At 42.1% G+C, this 10,701-nt stretch overlaps 1 protein-coding gene across 2 annotated transcripts in view; it reads left to right on the forward strand.

Annotated features, from left to right (window-relative positions):
- Positions 1–10,701, forward strand: part of LOC132541411 (uncharacterized) — a 95,986-nt gene that overhangs the window by 83,378 nt on the left and 1,907 nt on the right. For both annotated transcript variants that reach the window (XM_060202016.1, XM_060202017.1), the window contains exons 2-3: positions 3,250–3,384; positions 7,681–7,772. The gene's annotated coding sequence lies outside the window, so the exon portion shown is untranslated. The remainder of the gene's footprint in view (positions 1–3,249; positions 3,385–7,680; positions 7,773–10,701) is intronic.

Consider the following 10,701-nt stretch of genomic DNA (forward strand, 5'->3'; position numbering starts at 1 on the left):
ATACTGGGGGTAAGACTCTTATGGGTTAAGAACCCTTGAGTCCTCAGTGGAGGGTGTGTGCCGTTATTGCCCTGTGCGTTTTGTTTCTTGACTGGAGTCTACTAATTTGGGAAGGTTTAGCAGGGAAGGGATGTTAGTGTGAACAGTGCTATGGCCCTAAGTACAATTTAAGACAGACCACCTTCCAAACTATCGAGAAAGACTGAGGCTACTAATGGTAGGTAGGTTAATAAAAGGAGCAGCTAGATATGTACCTTGAGTAAGAAAGGTTCTAGTCACCAATGGGTGGTTTGGATTGAGAGATAATTTAATAAAAAGTTGTAATAGGTGACATTTTAGTTTTGGAACAAAAAGACTTGGTGTTGAACCATTAAAACGTTATTTTGTATCGGGAGTGTTGAATGTGAAGTAATTGTTTCAAAAAGCTGTGGTAGAGAGAGAGGTCATTGACTAAAAGATGAAGGGAACAGTTTCTATCACGTTCTCTTCTTATAAGGCATGCTGGATGTAACTTGGCTCTTAAACTAAGGATTTCTGACTTGGGTTGTTAGATGACTAACATAAGTGTGAAAGTGCTTATGCACACTGGAATTTATTCTGTGTTATACCCCCCCCCACTGCCTTCAGAAGTTCAGAAGTGTCTGCTTCTGTGAATCAAAAGAGAATATTCTTTGACCTGTATAAAACAATACAGAGATTTCACAGACATTATAGTCAATCAAATATTTGGTCGTGGTGGTTAGAGACTAGAACTAGGAGTTGGGAAGCTGGCTCTTCCACTGACTTATGTGTGACTTTGGCCAAATCTCTTGTGATTTATTCTCCAGTTTTCACAGCACATAAATGGTGGAGGAACCATTGCCCCCAACCCTTATCATGTATTGCAGTGCTTAAGAAGTGAAGTCCTGTCTTAAGAGCTCTGAGATCTTCTGAGGAAAGATTACATAGCCCGACTTTTTTTTTTTTTTCACTTCTCAAAAAGTACTCTGACCAAATAATTGCAGATGCATCCTTGATCAAGGGACAAAAAGGGAGTGACTTCCACATCTGTCTTGTTCTGTTATCTAGGTTTTGTTTTTTGAAAAATATTTATTCATTTTCCCTTTTTGTTTTATTGTTGTATTTATTATTGCTGTTGTTATTGCTGTCATCATTGTTGGATAGGACAGAGAGAAATGGAGAGAGGAGGGGGAGACAGAGAGGGAAAGAAAGATAGACACCTATAGACCTGCTTGTGAAGCAACTCCCCTGCAGGTGGGGAGCCAGGGGCTTGAATCGGGATCCTTATGCCAGTCCTTGTGCTTTGCACCACCTGTGCTTAACCGCTGCGCTACCGCCTGACTCCCAGGTTTTGGTTTTTTTATTCATTGTGAAAGATACTTCTTCCCCATTGAGTGGCAAGGCAGTAATAATGATGACAGTTGTAGAAATGTCATCATAGGCCCCCCAGGGAAAGAGGGAATATACAGGCTATGGAAGCTAGGTTGATGCTGACCCACAATTTGTGCGACCTTGGACTTGATACTTGGCTTCTTTTTTTTTTTTTTTTTCCCCTCCAGGGTTATTGCTGGGCTCAGTGCCTGCACCATGAATCCACCGTTCCTGGAGGCCATTTCCCCCCCTTTTTTGTTGCCCTAGTTGTTGCAGCCTCATTGCGGTTATTATTGCCATTGTTGACGTTGCTTTGTTGTTGGATAGGACAGAGAGAAATGGAGAGAGGAGGGGAAGACAGAGAGAGAGGGGAAGAGAAAGTTAGACACCTGCAGACCTGCTTCACCGCCTGTGAAGCGACTCCCCTGCAGGTGGGGAGCTGGGGGCTTGAACCGGGATCCTTACGCAGGTCCCTGCGCATTGCGCCACGTGCGCTTAACCCACTGCGCCACCGCCCGACCCCCGATACTTGGCTTCTTGGTGACTTAATTCTCTTCCACTAAGAACTCATGTTAGTGGAATGACTTACTTGTCTGTTTTGGTGACTGATGATGGGGTCTGTAGAGACTATTTACTCAAGATCAGAGGCTCTTAACTTTCTTTGTCCTCTACCATCTTTAGCAATCTTTTTTTTTTTTTTAACCAGAGCACTGCTCATCTCTGTTTTATGGTGGTGCAGGGCATTGAACCTGGGACTTGTGAACCTCAGGCATGAGAGTCTCTTTGCAGAACCATTATGCTATTTACCCCCCCCCCACTATTTTTAGCAATCTGATTGGCACTCAAGACTTCTTCTGAGAACCATGTTTTTAAATATATCAGGTGAAATACATATACTTACAAGTGGCATGGAAATAATTAACAAAATGTTAAATAATTATGATAAAGTCATAGAGATGCTTTTCACACAGCAAGTAACAAAATTTAGCTGCAAGTCTAACTTGACTATACTTTTGGACTATACTTCTTCTTCTAGCGTTTGCCATTTGGGAGTACTGATGAGTGTAAATAATATGGTGTTTTTATCTCTAACAACTGTGATGGGATGTAAAAGTATTTAGTGGCTGCTCTTAGTGGCATGGTCACCAAATTACTGATACCACCTTCTACCACCTCCAGCTGTTACTTACCTGAAGGTGGTGCTAACCCTTATTTGGAGGTTATTGAGTGTGAAGATGGAAGTTTTCCCCAACGAGTTCATAAGCTTTCCCTTCCCCATCTCACTCCAAGAGTCTCCATGCTGGAAGCAGTGAGTGATAGGTAGGTTAACACCTCCATACTGTAGACCAACTGATTTTTGAAGATTAAATTATCTTAGAGGCACTTGCATTTTTAGAAGTTGCAATATATCTTCAGCATCTCCACCATACTAAGGTGGTGACTGTACTTACAAAGGAGGTGAAAACTGATTAGAATGAAACTTTTGTATCTGCTGGATTTTGCTTTTCTTAGCACCCCCCTCAACTGTTGACCCTACCCTCAGACTTCAGTGGGATAGATTTGGCTGCTATGTTCCAACTTCTTGTTTTTTTGCCTTCCTTCCCCATTTTGAGTTAATTGCTTTTTAATTTAATTCTATTTATTATTATTATTTTAATTAGAGCACCGGCTTATGGTGCTGCTGGGGATTGAACCTGAGACCTGGGAACCTCAGGCATAAGAGTCTGCTTGTATAGCCATTATGCTGTCTCCCCCACCTGGTCTAATTGTTTTCTTACATCTAAATACTGTTTTTGTCACATAGCACTGAAAAGTGAGTGGTTTTCTTTGCCATCAGTGTAAATCAGAGTACGAATTTTTCCATTCTCATCCCTATAGGATCGAATGTGAGACTAGCTGGTGTCACTTCACTGTGACTTAAAAATCCCCTTCGGATTGTGAGAGACAAAAGTCATTCTTGACAAGCTGTTCCATGTCCCGATGTAGAAGAGAGCACAGTAGACATCTTGAAAGGTAAAGAACCTGATGGTGAGCACATAGCATCTGGGATTCAGCCTAATTTGAGAGTGTTGGGTTTGCTTTTGGTTTGTTTCTATAGATTCACTTGTAAGTTAATACTCCTCGTGTTCATTATGGTAGCAGTTCTCAAAGCACAGGTCATCCATGTGAGTAAGAACTGTAAATGGGGTTCCTTTATGCTTTTCTGCAAACAGGAACCTCTCACTAACTCACTTCCTAGGAAAGGCCAGTGGTAAGAAGTTAAATGCGTATTTATCCTGTCATCAGTGGAGTGTGTGAATGTGGAGAAGGGGAGCAACACAGTACACAAGCCCCAAAATCATTTTAACACAAGGGCCAACCAGCATCTATTGAGTTTCTGTCAGGTGTTGGGTGTGAGCTGATGACCTACTTCTTGACTTTTTTTGTCCATGTAGAACAGTCTTCTCTCTCTCTCTCTTTCTCCCCTTTATTATTATTATTTTTTATTTTTTAAATATTTATTTATTTATTCCCTTTTGTTGCCCTTGTTGTTTTATTGTTGTAGTTATTATTGTTGTTGTCGTTGTTGGATAGGACAGAGAGAAATGGAGAGAGGAGGGGAAGACAGAGAGGAGGAGAGAAAGATAGACACCTGCAGACCTGCTTCACCGCCTGTGAAGCGACTCCCCTGCAGGTGGGGAGCCGGGGTTCGAACCGGGATCCTTATGCCGGTCCTTGTGCTTTGCGCCACCTGCGCTTAACCCGCTGCGCTACAGCCCGACTCCCCCCTTTATTATTTTTTTCAGACACAGTTTCTAAGTGTCAGTATTGATCATATTGGTGTTGTGACCATAATGCTATGCGGCCACAAAGGACATTCCCAGGGATGGGTGGAAATAAGAATCTCACAGAAAGGAGGCCTTTGTACAGAGCTGAAGGTTTGCTTTGAGTAGCCGTTATTCTGTTTTTATTATTAAAAAATTAATTATCTTTACTTATTTATTGGATAGAGATAGACAGAAATTGAGAGGAAGGGGGAAATAGAGGGGAGAGGCAAAGAGATACCTGCAGCACTGCTTCAATACCTGCAAAGCTTTTCCCCTGATGGTGGGGACCAGGGTCTAAAACCCAGGTCCTTGCTCATTGTAACATGTGCACTCAACCAGGTGTGCCGTCACCCGGCCAGTGGTGATATTTATTATTGGCCACTAGGTTTATTCTTTGGCTTGGTGCCTGCAAATCTCCACCACCATTTCTGGGCTGCTGTTTTTGCTTCTTTTTTTGATATAGATTGAGACACAGCGAGAGATAAGACAGAAGGAGAGACACTGTTCTATTGCTTGTGAAGCTTGCTCCCTGCAGATGGGAATGAGGGGCTTGAACCCACGTCCACGTGCATGATTAAAGTCTTCACTCTACCACCTGGCTACTAAGACCCATTTTTTAAAAAATATGTATTTATTCCCTTTTGTTGCCCTTGTTGTTTTATTGTTGTCGTTATTATTGTTATTGATGTCATTGTTGTTGGATAGGACCTAGAGAAATGGAGAGAGGAGGGAAGACAGAGAGGGGGAGAGAAAGATAGACACCTGCAGACCTGCTTCACCACCTGTGAAGTGACTTCCCTGCAGGTGGGGAGCCAGGGACTCGAACCAGGATCCTTATGCCGATTCTTGCGCTTTGCACCACGTGTGCTTAACCCACTGTGCTACCGCCTGACTCCCAAGATCCATTTTTAAATGCTTAATTTGTTTTTTCAAGACTGTTTAGTTTGGTAAAAGTTTCTATTTGCTTGTTTCAAGTTTGTTGTCTTGAAAGGCCAGTAATATATTTTAACCCTTTGAATTTGAAAATATACACTAGCACTTTTTGAGGGCCAAATTTTTTTTCTGTGTGCCCATTATATAGCTTTCTTTTTCTTTCCCAAGTTGGGGAAAGAATGGTTTTCCAGGGCGGAGTGGTGGTGCACCTGGTTAAGTGCATTTATTACCATGCGTACAGACCCAGGTTCAAGCCTCCAGTTCCCACTGGCAGGGAGAAAGCTTCATGAATTATGAAGTAGGGCTGCAGGTGTCTCTCCCCTCTCAATTTCTCTCTGTTCTATCAATTCAAATAAGTAAAATTAAAATTTAAAATATTAAAAAGAAAGAAAGGTTTTCCCCACTGTATGCTTTTTCCAAGAGGAAGTTTTTTTTTTGTTGTTGTTGTTGGCATGCCAGAAGTTAAGAACGGACTAGGATGGAATCCTGAGGCCTTTTAGTTCCACAGTCTCAGTTTGCTACTATGCCTTTTATGGAGTAGTGGTCATAGCACAGAAATGACATTTGTTAAACATGACGTAGTTGTAAAGATGGCTTCTTGGAGTAGAAAAATGGGAAATGGGGCCTGTAAAACAGCTTACTTGGCTTGTGCACTACTTTGCCATGTACAAGACCCAGGTTCAAGCCTGGCCTCCATCTATCTGAAGAAAGCTTCAGTACTGTCAATTCTTTTTTTTTTTTTTTTTTAATATTTTTAATTTTCCCTTTTGTTGCCCTTTTTTATTGTTGTTGTTATTGATGTCATTATTGTTAGATAGGACAGAGAGAAATGGAGAGAGGAGGGGAAGACAGAGAAAGGGAGAGAAAGATAGATACCTGCAGACCTGCTTTAAGGCCTGTGAAGTGACTCCCCTGCAGGTGGGGAGCCGGGGGCTTGAACCGGGATCCTAATGCCAGTCCTTGCGTGTGTGTTTTTTTTTTAATATTTTATTTATTAATGAGAAAGGAGGAGAGAGAGAAAGAACCAGACATCTCTCTGGTACATGTGCTACCAGGGATTGAACTCAGGACCTCATGCTTGAAAATTTAATGCTTTATCCACTGTGCCATGTCCTGGACCACCAGTCCTTGTGTTTTACACCATGTGCGCTTAACCTGCTGCACTACCGCCCAACTCCCACTGTCAGTTCTTTTATCTTACCTCTCTTACCTTTCTCTTCTCCTTTCCTTTTCCTTCTCTTCCTTCCTCCCTCCATTTATTTATTTTTACTTTTTTTTTTATTGCAACCAGGGTTATCACGGGCTCATTACTTCCACGAAGAATCTGCCACTCCTGGCATCCATTTTCTTTCTTGTATTTGCTAGGACAGAGAGAAATCAAGAGGGAGGGGGAAGCTAGAGAGAAAGAGAGACACCTATAGCATTGCTTCACTGCTCATGAAGTCTCTCCCCTCCATGTGCAGGGAAGCTTGAAACTGAGTGCTTATACATAGTAATGTGGGTCCCTAACTGAGTTTCATCATCACCCAGTCCCTTTTTTGCTGTGATTTCTTTCCTTCTCTCCCTCTCTCTTCCTCTGTCTCTGAAAAAGTCAGCTCAGAGCAGTAAAACTCTGGAGGAGGGAAACCAAACCAAATCTGTAGAAGTGACTCTGAGCTCCATCAGGTTAATTTGGGAATTTATTTATGATGTTGTGTCAACCTTATAGTCTCCTTTTTTTAAGATTCCTAAACGATTTGGCCTTGGGACAGTCTGGAACTTGGTTCTTCCTTGCAATTTCAAAACTATAAATTCTGGGCAGAGAGAGAGGCTCAGTGTTATAATTCTAGTTTATGAGGACTATTTTGGGAATTGCTCTGTTTGACCAGTAACTTAGTGTATTTATTGACTTATCTAGTTCAGTATAGTGTTTTGCACACTATAGGTGCTCAATCAAAGGAAATCATCTGGCTAAGTTGTTCAACCCCAAGTCCCCCCCTCCTACTCCCCAAATGAAGGAAAATAAATCTTCTTGCTAAATGCTTGTTATTCAGAGTTGCAGTTGAGACTACAAAGGGACTGTGAATAATCTTCAGTGTTGTGAATTCACAAGCCTACCCAGAATGTTGTCCAATTCACCTTTATGGTCAGCTTCCAGTTTTCTATATTAATTAGGAATAAGCAGCAACAAAAAAAATGTAAGTTTTCTTTTTTTTTTTCCTTATTTCTAAGGTGCAGTTGGGAAGGAAGGAAAGTCATAAAGGCCTTGAAATACCAACAGCTTGGATAATACACCTTTTAATAAATTATTTTTAAAAAATTAGTAATGCTGAGTACATAGGAAACCTCTTTTATTAAGATAGTTAACAGTGATATTGTTGATTTTGTTGTTGTTGGTTTTAAAAACCGACTTAGGCAACTCAGGAGGTGACTCAGTGTAGAGTGCAGGACTTGCATGCATGATGCCCCAAGTTCAACCCCCAGCACTGCAGATGTCACAGCAGTGCTCCAGAGTGTGCGTGTTTTGTGTGCAAATAAACAAATCAAGATCCACTTAGGAAGTTTTCTTCTTTTCTTTATCCTCACACAGGTGAGGATCATCTCTGAGCAAGGGGTTCTTATACTTCTCAAACACCTGGTCTCCAAGATGAGCACTGCCGTGTCGTGACCCTTGGGGTTTTGGTGAGTAGCCTGGTGGATAATCACTCTCGATAGTGTGTCTGGTTTAAAGGCAAAGCTGCTGCTTTTATTCGGCAAACAGTCCCTAAGCAAATACTGTGCACCAGAGTTAATAGGAAGTGTGAGGAATACAGGGCTGAACCAAGCCATCTTGATTCCTGCCTTCTGAGCCTAGTAAGCCCGGTGAATAGTACACAAATGATCACAGAATTCCACATCTATGGGTGATAGGGGGTTTTATGTAGACTTTCCTTTCCAAAGAAGAAACATTCAAGCTGAGATTAAATTCTTTCGATATAAATATTAAAGCTTCACATGGGAAGGCTGGAGTCAGGGAGAGAGGTGTTGAAAATGACCCCTCACATTTCTGGCATGGACACTAGGTAAAAGCCAAGGTGCCATTGTACTAACATGTGGGAGACTGAAGGAAAAACACTTGGGGGAGGGAGCCTGTGTAGGGAGGAATGTCTTCTTTCATCTTGTTGAGACATCTAGGGAGACATTGAGTTGGCAGTTGTATGATCAGGGCTGGGCACACTGGGTGGTTTGCTGGGGAGCTAGCACAGCACTAGTGTGCAGGATTTGCATAGGAGAGATTCTGGGTTCAATTCCTGGCACCACCTTTAGCCAGAGTTGAGCAACTCTCTGATAAGAGAGACAGACACAACACACACACAGAGAGAGACAGACAGCACTTATTAGGAGAAACTTCTCACATCCCTAAGAAGCTGAGTCGGAGTAAATTTGGGAGTTGCTGGCATGGAAAGAACAATAAGGAAAGAGGACCCAGCAGAAAAGAGGCCAGCAAAGGAAGCAGATAAAGAGGAACTAGAGAGGTTAAGAGAAAAGTGTGGCATATGGAAACCAAGAGAGGAGAGTTAAAGAAGGAAGCAGTCAACTGGAACATCTTAGGAGGTGAAATAAGATGAAGTTTGACAAGCAGTGACCTTAACAGAAGTACTGAACTCTGTGATCTGGGGGGGACGTTGATTTAAAATGTTACAGTGGTTGAATGGTAAGTTAGAAAGTGAAAGTGTGTCCTGTTGAGTCTAGAGAAACTGGATTCTGAAGGGGAATGGAATCTAGAGCTTCGCTTTATTTGCTTTATTTGTAAAGCTGGAAATACCACTAACTGAATGCTGGTTGCATAGATCCAGTAGATTCTGGAGAGGGGGGAGTTGACCATGGTGAAGAATGGGGACACTCAGAAAACACGGGGGGGATGGGGTCCAGGCTCTCTGGTGAAAAGACCTTGGAGGAAGGTGGTTTTTAAATTCTTCTGTTTCCTCTTTCACTAAAAGGGAAGAAAGAGAAGTTAGGTACTAATGAAAGGGGTTTGTGGAGTGGGTAGCCAAGTGCAAAATAGCAGTGGACAGATTAGGTGAGTAGAGAGTTCTCAGTAGAGATTGGAGCAGGGTAACAGTTAACCCCAATGTTGATCCTCTGTTGCCAGGCACTTTCTGTGTACTGGCTGACCTTGGCATCAGGCCCTTTGGATGAATGCTGTGGTGGTGATGAAAAGCTCAGGGTTCATAGCTCTACCCCAGCTCAACCCCTGAAGAGGGCTTGACCCAACATGGCAAATTACTTAACCTTTCTGAACCTCCATTTTCTCATCTCTAAAATGGGGGTGGCAGTAGCACCTGTCCTGAGTTTCTATGGATGAATTAATATGTCTGTTTCAACAATGCTTCCACAAGTGCCTGACATGGTGTAAATAAATATTTTAAGGAGTCTGGGAGGTGCCACAGTAGGTAGGGCTCTGAACTCTCAAGTATGAGGCCCTGAGTTTGATCCTAGGCACCACAAATGCCAGAGTAAGGCTCTGGTTCCCCTCATTTTCCAGCTTAGGAAATAAAAACAAATATTTTAAGTACATTATTACTTAAGGTGGGGGAAAAGACATCATGTAAGTAGATCTAAGGAATTAGGAGATTCAGTTATACTAGGGGTGGGGGGATCTCTCTCTGGTTATAAGATCTGGTTGGAAGATTTTTTTCAATCCTTAATGCCAAACGGCTGATTATTGACTTGAAATACAGGAGCAGAAGAGCCTCATTTTAGTCTTTGGAGCTATAGAAAATGCTTGGCAGATTTTTAAATTTTTTTGGTCTGGTTGTTTTTTCTTGTCAGAAAGGCTAAAGCTAGGGTACTTTATTTCAGCAACTCCCTTAGATTAGGGATTAAAGAACTTGGGTTTTATTCCCTGTCAGTAGTGAGCTGGCGTGTTGGTTCATCTCTGTGTCGTCTCTACATAAAGTGATGACAAGGAGGTGTCTTAGAGAAAGAATGAGGTCAGGGAGAACTGACTGGAAACTGAGGAAGAAGCGCAGCAGAGTGTGTGGGACTTGTATGCACAGGGTTCTAGGTGTTGAACCAGAACTGACAGATACTGTGGTTTAACAAAAAAAAAAATACAAAGAGAAGGCATTCATGTGCCATGGGCCTGGCTCTGTTCGTTTGTAAAATACCTGTTGATGAAGACTGGGTGGGCTGTGGAAATAAGAAACCTTGTGTAGAAGCACTTTGAAAGCAAACATGTTTTATGTTCACAGTATCATTGCTAGAAAGCATCTCTGCTGCCAGCTCATCAGAAATACCTGGCGGATTAGCGAGGTGATTTGATATTTGTAATATGTTTTGAGTCCCTTTAGAAGAGTGAGCCACACATGTCAGGTATTTCTATTCTGGGAAAAGCTGTATAAGTTACTGAGGGCCCAGTCACCTCCTCAGGATCTCATATTGAGTCTTAATCAAAAAGCCAAAGAACTTTTAAGGCAGGTTGTAGTTATTGTTAGGAGATAAAATGCAAACATAGGACTATTCACCATGGCATAAGATTCAGTACAAGAATGTGTGAGATGGACAGGAATCGCCAGAGGGTACAGAAAGGCACCATATAGGTGGTGGCTGCTTTTCTTGAGGTAAATGC

This window comes from Erinaceus europaeus, chromosome 11 (assembly GCF_950295315.1).
Source record: "Erinaceus europaeus chromosome 11, mEriEur2.1, whole genome shotgun sequence".
NCBI classification, from domain to species: Eukaryota; Metazoa; Chordata; class Mammalia; order Eulipotyphla; family Erinaceidae; genus Erinaceus; species Erinaceus europaeus.